This window comes from Simochromis diagramma, unplaced genomic scaffold (assembly GCF_900408965.1).
Source record: "Simochromis diagramma unplaced genomic scaffold, fSimDia1.1 OVJJ01000026.1, whole genome shotgun sequence".
NCBI lineage: Eukaryota > Metazoa > Chordata > Actinopteri > Cichliformes > Cichlidae > Simochromis > Simochromis diagramma.
The window spans coordinates 50,204-61,089 of record NW_024386985.1 but is presented as its reverse complement, the minus strand read 5'-3'; the positions used below and the strand labels follow the sequence as shown (position 1 = coordinate 61,089).

Here is a 10,886-nt window from a genome sequence, read left to right as displayed (position 1 = left end):
TGCTGTGATTTATTACTGTTACTGAAAGTCCGCGGCTCCGAACCGTAGGGACTTCTGACTAATACGGGTTCCGTGTCGGGCTCGTGGACGAAAAATAGCTTTACTTTGTTGTGTGGGTCAACTTTGCTTACGAGAGACAAAGAGAGGCGTTGAAAGGCTGCTCCAATGAAAGGAAAACACGAACACAGTGTGCAGTCGAGTCTTAATAGCTTACTTACAACTGGGTTTGTCAGGCACTCTTCTTGGCTGCAGTGGTTATTATTATATTTACATGCTTCCAGCTCCCGTTTTTGCTTGATGACTGCTCGTACTTTTCCACTCGCCTTTTTCTCCCTCCTCGCGCTCACAGACACATAATGAGTATGACACATTCTCCCTGCAGCCCGGACTACACTGCCCATGAGGCTACATTCTTTAGGGCTATGACTGTAGCATTCTGCCTATTAGCTTAGCATAACAACAACAAACACAAAAAGGCGCTCTCTCACCCAGGAAACACGCAGAGAGAGAGCGTCACCCTGTAACCATGGCAACCATAACGCTGCTGCCTGGAACAACAGAACATAGCTGTCAAACAAAACCCAGTCCTGACCCGCCACCAGTGTTGGGTAAGTTACTTTAAACTAGTAACTTAGTTATATTACTAGTTACTTCTATCAAAAGTAACTCAGTTACTTCAAGTTACTCATTACTTTCAAAGTAACTAGTTACTAGGGAAAGTAACTTTGGTTTTACTCAGAATTCTCTAGTTAATGTGTTGCTTCCATAACTTTGCCAGTCTTCTAGCTTGCTTACTTGCCACAAGTGCACTGTGCCACCTACCAATAGAAAGGAAAAGATAATGTGCATATTTCCACGAGAGAAATCCCACACCTGAACCGTCATTGACTGCTGCCATGATTCTAGCCTATGTCACAGCATCACGTGCGCCTTTTACATCCACCACAAAAACTGGAGTCGTGGTGCTTTCGATTGTACTCAGAACTTGGAAATTCTGCCTTCTGAATAGGAAGATGTAGGCAACACCAGACTACAGATGAGCTGCATACAGGGCTGGACTGGGACAAAAAAATCGTCCCGGGCATTTTGACTAGAGACCGGCCCACCATTATAGGAAAAATCATAAAGCCTTTGAATGAAAATAAACACTGTTGTGACAGTGATGTACACTGTTTTGATGGTATATATGCATCAATCTATCAATCGTTTGTTGTAAGATTCAGATAATTATTTATTAAAAGCTAGACATTTTAAATGAGAATAAGAAAGAAAATTATTTCTTTGTGCCCCCCTTTCCCTGTTAATGCCCTACCTGGCCCCCCTGGCAAAACTTTGCTAGATCCGCACCTGCACAGTTACCAGCTGTCAGCTACCTAAAAAAGGATCCTGGTGTTGTTTGTCTCTCAGAAACAGTTCATAACTTCCCTTCAACTCATTCATGTCACCTAAAAGGTAAACCTGTTTCTCCATCACCTGTTCAGCTCAATTTTTACATCATGACTTAATAAGTGGACATCCAGTAGTATTCAGTGTATCAAATATTAAAGACATACAGCATCTATCATGTTTCTGTCATTCTATAAAAACAGCTGATTTTAAAACTGGTCCATTAAAATAAACACGAACTTCCATATTGATCAGATTAATACGTTGTTGGAATGGAATTATTTGAAGTGCTTCAATTCTATGCTTTATATTAACTAAAATGCCATATAACCATATAGTGTAATATTAAGTGGAGACGGCCCTGAAAAATAAAGGCATTAGACTATGTGTCTGTGGGGGTGGAATGCTGTAGACTGTCGCCCGCACTTGCCTGGGAAAACTAGATAACAGGGGACCATGTTCTAGTGGAAAGTTAAGTTTCTCGTTAACTAGCAGCTGGTTCATTTGTGCTGCTCGTGGAGTGTATGTATGTATTAGAGATGGACCGATCCGATATTAAGTATCGGTATCGGTCCGATACTGACCTAAATGACTGGATTGGATATCGGAGAAAAATAAAAAATGTAATCCGATCCATTAAATATCACGAAAGCACCTCGCAAAACTTGCAACACGCCGTAACTCACCTCAGAACGTTAGCACGGAGCAGTATGCATCACGTGATAGAGCGGCTGTGGCATGCGGGACCTGTCGGTGGTCTGGATAGCATGTGGAGCTTCACTAGCAACCTGGCATTTCATCTCCGATAAAGTTATCCCCGAGAGAAGTGAAGCAAGTGTGTAAGTCCATCTCTGAATGTTTGTAAAGCACTCCCACGTTAAGCTTAACGAGCGACTGCCTCTTGCTCTCCGGCTGCTACTTCAATCGTGAAATTGCTCAATGATCAGCTGATCGGCTTTTCTGTTACGAGTCCGTCTCTCTTGTTTGTTTTTGGCCCACTTTGCACCAGAAAGAGGAAACCAGCGGCTGAACAACAGCAGAACGTTTAAGCTTGATAAGCTGTTGTTAGAATTTATTTAATATTACTTTCTACACCAGGATCTTTTTCTACGTAGCTGATGGCTGGTAACTGTTCAGGGGCGGATCTAGCAAAGTTTAGCCAGGGGGGCCGATAGGGCATGAACAGGGAAAAGGGGGCACAAAGACATACTTTTCTTTCTTATTCTCATTTAAAATGTCGAGCTTTTAATAAATAATTATCTGACACCCAAAGTTTTAATTTGATGTAAAATGAATAGAAGTCAATTACTGTATATAGTGACTATTAAGTCTAATATATATACCCTAGTAAGCTATAGTACTTTTTACCATCTGTGCAGTCTGCAATTTTGTTGAAGAAAGATGTTGAATCTATTTAATATTTCTTGAAAAATAATTGATTTCTGTGCATTTTTTTTTCACACTGCATCAAATTAAGGTTGATTACGTCGATTAAGCATCATGAGGTGGCGCGTGAGGGGTGGTTCCCTATTTTTTTATTTTTTTATTTTTGTTGTTGCTGGGAGTTGGAACCCTATTAGTTAGGTTGCTTAATATTTACGCTAAGTACTCTTTAAAATACCAGAAAAGGGAGGATGGTGTAGTTCTAAGTTTATTAGATTGATCAGTATTGCTGAACTATGAAATATTTTTTTTGTATAAACTTGCAAACTTGCAAAATGCAGCAAGATATTTTAAAAAAACAGTTTTGTTGATTAAAAAACACTATATCGGATTCATATCGGTATCGGCAGCTATCCAAATTTATGATATCGGTATCGGTATCGGACATAAAAAAGTGGTATCGTGCCATCTCTAGTATATACATATATATACACACACATATACACACACACACACACACACACACACATATATATATATATATATATATATATATATATATATATATATATATATATATATATATACATACAGGAATATATATGTTCTCCCATTTATTCCCAGAGAGGATTTACAATACATGCTACTAAATATCCCAGCTGTACATAAGACTTGACCAACCAGCAATCAATTTACCTGTGCACACTCTGCAAACAATTAGGGTCTCATCACAGCTGGTAATCAGCGCTATGCCTGACCTGCAATCTGGGTTATAAAGGGAAGTGGCACAAACATATAAACAAAAATACAAAAAAGAAAGAGGTCCGCCTCTTTCCGCCCTGTCAAGTCTCACCCCCAATCATTAACCGCCTTTACGGCTGGACGGACTAACCAAAAAAAATAATTAAAAATCAACCACAGAACAAAAAAAAAGGACAGCAGACACAGCGTGACAACAGCTGCAAAACAAGCCCAATTAACAATTATAATATTGCCCCAATAAAACATCAATTTTTATTTAACTATTAAAAGAATCACGACCCAATATACCTCCAATATTGATCAGTTTCCCCGTGCGCCATCAATCTAGAGGTCGATCAGTTCCTCCATTAAAACTTGTCGTCACGCTAAAAAGGGTCCAACAACACACATTAAAAGGTGATTTTGTGCTCTCTGTAGAATCAAGTCTGCTCTGTATCCCCTGACCGTGGATCCAAGGCGCAGGCTCTTAGGAACAACGCTGCTTTGTCTACATCCTAGGTTGAAACGGAGATGGTTCCTATAATCCGCTAGTTTCCTTGATTCCCTTTCATACTCCCGCACCAGTTGAAGAGTGTTCCTCCCAAAATGTATGGCAATATGTCTGTGAAGGTTCTCAGTCATCCAGGTCATCATAGTCAAAGGAGCTTGCAAAGAAAAGCGTCTGGACTTCTTCAAGTTGCTTGAAGACAATTCACCTCTCATCCGACAAGCTTCTTCAAGAAGTCCAGACGCTTTTCTTTGCAAGCTCCTTTGACTACGATGACCTGGATGACTGAGAACCTTCACAGAGATAATCTGTTTCCTCTAACGCTTTATTTAGGGCTGTGAGGGAGTTTTTCTTCCCCACTGTTGCCATGTGCTTGCTCACGAGGCAGTCATGTGATTGTTGGGGTTTTCTCTGTATTATTGTACCATTTTTAACTTACAATATAAAGTGTCTTGAAGTGACTGTTTACTGCATTCAGATCTTTAAAGGGTGAACATGCTGCCTGATAACTGATTTAATAATTGAGTGTGGTGTGAACACCAGGACGCAGGCAGAGAACAGATGTATGAAGATAAATATGAACTTTACTGTTATTGAATGTGTAGTGTGGAGATCAGGGAAATTATTTTGCCGCTATTGTTAATAATCATCAGAATCAGAATCAGAATACTTTATTGATCCCTGGGGGAAATTATTTTTTTGTTACAGTGCTCCATTATAAACCAACATAAACCAACATTAAGACAAGACAGACAATACGCTAACTAAGAATAGTACAATATATACATACATATATATATATATATATATATATATATATATATATATATATATATATATATATATATATATATATACTTATGTATATATATATACATAAGTCACTCATTAATAAATAGCTGGAAAAGAAACGTGTAGTTGTAGCAGTAACCAGTGTGTTAGGTGGAGGAATTGTACAGGCAGATGGCCACAGGCAGGAAAGATTTCCTGTGTCGTTCAGTGGTGCTTTTCGGTAATCTCAGTCTCTCACTGAACGAGCTCCTGCGACTGACCAGCATGTCATGGAGTGGGTGGGAGGTGTTATCCAACATTGTCTTTATCTTGGACAGCATCCGCCTCTCCGACACCACCTTGAGGGAGTCCAGCTCCATCCCCACAACATTACCGGCCTTATGGATTAGTTTATTGAGTCTGTTGGCATCTGCGACCCTCAGCCCGGTCCCCCAGCATGCAACAGCATAGAGGATCGCACTGGCCACAACAGACTCATAGAAAATGGCAGATGCTGAAGGACCTCAGTCGCCTCAAAAAATAGAGACGACTCTGGCCCTTCCTGTAAAGTGCTGTGGTGTTTTTAGCCCAGTCCAGTTTATTGTCAATGTGAACTCCAAGGTATTTATAGTCCTCCACAATGTTGATGTCCTCGCTACGGCCTCCTCCGACCACCTCCTAACAGTCCTGGTGGTCACAGGTTCCCTCCTCACAATTGGCACATAGCAGGGGGTGAGGTGAATCAGGTTATGATCTGATCTACCAAGTGGGGGGAGGGAGGAGGAGCTGTATGCATCCTTGACGTTAGCATACAGCAAGTCTAAAGTTTTCTCTCCCCTGGTGGGACAGTCCACATATTGTCTGAATGTTGTTAGTGTATTGTCCAATGATACATGGTTGAAGTCACCCGAGATCACAATAAAGGCACTCGGGTGCTGAGTCTGTAGCCGAGCTATGGCAGAGTGGATAGTGTCACATGCAGCTGTGGGGTTAGCAGAGGGGGGAACATAAACAGCCACCACGATGACGTGAGAGAATTCCCTGGGTAAATAATACGGCCTGAGTCCAACAGCACACAGTTCAGTGTCCGGGCAACAAATCCTTTCTTTGATTGTTATGTTGGCAGGGTTACACCACCGGTTGTTAACTAAAACAGCAAGCCCACCTCCTTTCCGCTTACCGCTAGCGATGCTGTCCCTGTCCGCCCGAACAGTGTGGAAGCCTTCCACGGAAGCATTCTCATCGGGAATGTCCTGGTGCAGCCATGATTCGGTGAAACACATCAGGCTACACTCTCGGTATTCCCTCTGACTCCGTACCAGTGCTGAGAGCTCGCCGATTTTATTCGCTAACGTTCGCACATTTCCCATCACGATAGACGGCAGACATGGTTTAAACCTCCTCCTCGCTTCGAGCCTCCGCTGTCTCACCGTCACCTTTTTTCTTCTCTTCTGTCCTTGACCTCTGCATCCCCGATGTGTTTTCCTCCAAATTTCAGCTGGTACTTCTGCGGGCCTGGCCAGCGAGCCGGCCGGCATCAGGGCGATCAGCTGATCTCTGGAGTAAACAGTCCGTGAGTGTAGGAGATGTGCCGCGGTCCCGTTCCTTGATAAAAGTAACAGTTCCACGGCCACCAGAAGAACAAAAACTCTCTCAATCCACATGATTGAGTAAGAGATAGAAAACGGAGGAAAATACAAGTCAGAAAAAAAAAGAATACGTAAGAAAAAAGAGTTAAACTAAGAGAAAAGCAGGAGCGACTGTAACAGGCTGCACGCTGGTTGGCGCATGCGCACTAATCACTATTAGTCATTACCATTGCATTAATAATATAATCTACAGCATTGATATTGCATTCAGATGGTTAAACAGTGTGTGTGTCTTTCAGAAAGTCTAAGTTGCAGGCTGACAGGAAATTGCAGGTATGCAGAGCGTGCCTTTTGCAGAAGTGAAACCGAAAGCTGTTTGGATGATGCTATTTGAATAACCAGGTTGTTCATTATTATCTTTTATACTTTTATATTCTTTTATTAAGCTTTTAGTAGAGGTTCTTGATTAAAGCATTTATTCAACATATTACATATAGTTCAAGTTAGGTTATTACATGTAAGGATGAGTCTCTGTTCTGGTGAAAGTTCAGAAGTGCAACGGCTGAGATGAGTGAGCATTTAAGGACGAGACACACATACAGTTAGTGGGTTCATTTATAGGTGAAAGGTTAATCATGTTTGCTTGCAACTGCGGGCGTGCAGAAGTGCTAGCTCACTGCAGAACATGGTCTGTGGGTTTTGGAGAAGCGGCAGTCAAAAGGTTGACAGGAAACATCTGTCATGAAGATAGAGATAATGTTCTTTTCAAACTGTGTTAAAAGTCATTGTGGTTTTGATTTGAAGTATGTATGTATGTATCTGATGACGCATGAGGGGGCGTCATTAAATTCAAACCCCGATGGTATAAAATATCTGCTTATGCTTTGATTAGTCGGAGATCAGCGCTGTCTGCGTACGGCACTGATCCCACCATGCGTGTATTTCATTAAAATCAATTGTTTGACCAAGCTCTTCTGGACCTGGTTGTTTGTACTCTCCTTCCTCAATTTTTGAACTTTAACAAAACCCTGCAGCAACCCGACCCAAAACTGTGTCTTCTTGTTGGCCTCAACGTTGAAGTGTCAAACGTCCAACATCTGGAAAGGAAACCACGCCAGTGTACTGTGATGTTTCACCAACATGTGGCAGACGCTGGTCCTGCCTTTCATGCTGACATCAGCAGAGAGCCCCGCCTACCTCAAAGCCTCCCCTGTCATGTATTGATCAGGATGATTATGAAGATGAGCGAGTGCAAATAAGACTGTAAAAGTCCACGAGCAGAATGTTTGGATGCTTTCTAATGATTCATGAATATCATGAGAGTGTTTGTGTGTTTTGTCTTTTCTTTGCTGACGTTTGTTACTAACAAAGACAATTTACGCTCTGTGTGTGTTTTCATCCTTACCAGCCGCACTCTAACTGCAATGAAGGAAACAAACTGTAGAAATGGTCGACTCAGTGACTTCATAAAACATTGAAGTGGTTCAGGTAGAGCCAGTTTTTAAATGACCATGAACACTGAGCGTATTGTATCTGTACAGCATGTTTTTCTATTAGACAGATTTGTAACAGAGGCCTTGCTCTCAGTAAGTTTGAAATCCTTTTCTGATTTCTTTTGTAATCTCTGATCTTTGTGTATCCTGCTCAGTTTGCATGCTGCCTGTAGGAGTTTCTGTCTTTGTATTTGAAGAGAATTCATTGAATATACTCAGCTGCTTCCCTTTGGTGCCTCACACATCACTGAAGTTTTTCAGTGTCCAGTTATTTGTTTTTAATAGCTGTTTGAATTCTCTGTATGTTTGACCCTGTAGACTGTTTAATGGACTGCTCGTCTTCCTGTTTGTAACCACTGCCTGTTTAGGACTAAAGATTTGGATTTTTGACTTTAACACAGCCTCTGCGTGTCGTCCCTTTGTGTCCTCGTCCTCTGTGAATGTGTCACAGATGTTTCCATGATAATAACACAGCTTTCCCACAGTGGCTTGCAGCAGCATTTATTCACAGCACATTTGAGAAAGGTTCAGATTAACTCGATGAGTTTATATTCAGAATGATTCTGACAGTGGGCCACTGTGAATTGTGATCTTTCATCAGGTCAATGTTTAAGTTCAGTATTTCAAAGCAGGAGCTATGAACAGTCATCATGTTGGCATTATTGATTGCAGTTATGTTGATTGCAGTTATTTACATCAGACTTCTTCTCTGAGATAAGAGCACCATTTGTGGGAAAGATGACAGTATTTCCAGGCTGGATGCTGTTTGCAGGGAGAACTGAATGAAACTCTCCTGCACCTCAGCGCTGAGGTCCACACCTGTGAACACAGATGAGGTCAATCTGCTGCAGCACGTAGAGCTTTACTGATCAGCAGGTTCAAAGGATTCAGCAGAGCGTAGAGTCAGAGCTAAATGCCACATCACCATAGAGTTTGTTAACAACAGCTTTCTTTGCCCTTTGTCTCGATGGACTGAATCAGGGATACTCGTCATACTTCATCTCAACCATGTCACTGAGAGACCCCAGCCTGACACAGCAGCAGAGATGATGAAAGCAGAAACAGCAAACAGATGCTTCAGTTGTGTTTCTCTCTGTGTGTGCGCTCACGCCCACTTGTGTGTGTGAACTTTCCACGTACCTCAGCTTGTTTCTCCAACATGAGCCATCAGGGCTGAAAAACATCACTAACACATGAATTCTTTCTCTTTTTGTTATCACCTGTGATCATGTGTCTCATGTTTCTGTCATTCACCAGTTCTTGTATAGTTACGTGTAACTAGACTTCTGTGGGACGTAAATGATTGTTTTGTATGCAGATCTGTACAAAGGATGTAAACACTTGATTACAAAGGAGATCTCAGCTGTGTTGTTGTGGATGGACTTCAACGTATTTGTTAAAAAAGAGAATAAAGCAAAGTGTTTTAGCTGTTTGGGAGTTTTTGTTTGATTCGATTCAGTTTTATTTCTATGGAGTCAAATAATAACAAAGGCTCTAGAACAGCCCTGAGTTTGTCCAGGTGACACTCCTCTGAAGAACAAAGACAAAGAGGAAGAAGGGGATTCGTTTTCAAGTCTCGTTTCTTTCAAAATAAAAGCTGAAATGTTTTGGAAGCATGATAATATTTCAGCCAGGATGCCGTCTCCAAGGAGACCTGCACCTCAGCGCTGAGCTCCACATCACGCCCTGTGAAAGCACAGATATAAATCTGCTGCAGTGAGAAGAACTTTACCCAACACAAGTGTAGAAGTAGACATTTGACTTTACCTACAACCTGTTAACAACAAAGCTTTCATTGCGTCTGTTGTTGATGTCATGTAGGACTAATCATACTTCACATCAGCCATGCACACGTCAGAGGATCTCCAGGCTTTCAGTAATAAAGCCAAGCAGATGATGTGAACATAGCAATAGTAAAACATGCATCATAATCAGCTGTATGTGTCGACTATGTGGCACCTCAGTCTTGTTGGCATGAAGAAAAGTTGTGTAACATGTAGCATAAGGGCAGCAAAGACATCATGTAGACAGCAGTCGTCTGTTAGTCGTAACGTATCTCCTGTTAAAGAGTTAAATGTGCGTTCTCCATCTCTGTCCTCTCACAGCTCGCCGTACACCAACTCCAGCTGTGGTAACCATGGCTGTGCCCATCAACACGCTGAAGCTGAGACGCCACCCGTCACTATGGCGACTCCAATAGGGTTACCTGTCAGCTGTGGACGCATGAAAGGAAAACTACAGAAACACAGACATGTTTACTGGAACATTTCCTATTGACAGCTTTATGGAAAAGTGGGTTTAAACACTTTTTTATGTTTTATTTTGTTTATTTATGGATTTATTGTGAAAGGAATTTCAGCTGATTTTCAGTCCAGTTCCTGTGTGACAGACGCCAGTCTTTCTGCCTGTGTCCTTCCTTAACAATAGAGCCATCCTTCCACTGAGACTGTTTCTGATGAGGCTTCACTGAGCAGTAGATGGATCCCTCAGCTCATCTAATCGTCCTATTTCCAACACATGACTGTCAGAAACTGTTAATCTGCTGCAGCTCTTTAACTCCTCCACTTCTTTTTTTGTAATCTCTTAGTTTCCTCATCTTTTAAGGTGGCACTGCACACCAGATCCAAAGTCAACATGCTGTTATATAATGGAGTTGAACCTGTAATGGAGTTTGATTTAAACCAATCAGCAATTAAGTGAATGATGATGAGCAAAGATGGTGGAGGTGGTGGATGAAGACCCGGACAGCTGTGGTTGGCTCCTCGTATAGAGCAGAGTGAGGTTGTGTTTGCACATTATTATAAAACCATGTTCACCATATATTTTAGCTGCAGACAATAACATTATTTCTTTGCTGTGGTGATTTTATTCCACTTTGGTCAAATGGAAAACCATCATTTCTTGCTGTAATTCACACATTATTCCAAGAGCCTCAACACAAGCCTTGTAGTCCGACCATATATAGACAAATCAATAGTTGTGTTTGTAACAGCTCATGAACATGAATCGTTCCAC

The 10,886-nt window shown here is 41.5% G+C and overlaps 1 long non-coding RNA gene across 1 annotated transcript; it reads right to left on the bottom strand.

Annotated features, from left to right (window-relative positions):
- Window positions 1-8,152: 8,152 nt before the first annotated feature.
- On the bottom strand, window positions 8,153-9,879 carry LOC120738635. Its single transcript, XR_005697035.1, has 2 exons — window positions 9,831-9,879; window positions 8,153-8,690 (listed from the first exon to the last, which is right to left on the bottom strand). It is a non-coding gene; the product is annotated as an uncharacterized LOC120738635 (long non-coding RNA).
- Between the last annotated feature and the right edge of the window lie 1,007 nt (window positions 9,880-10,886).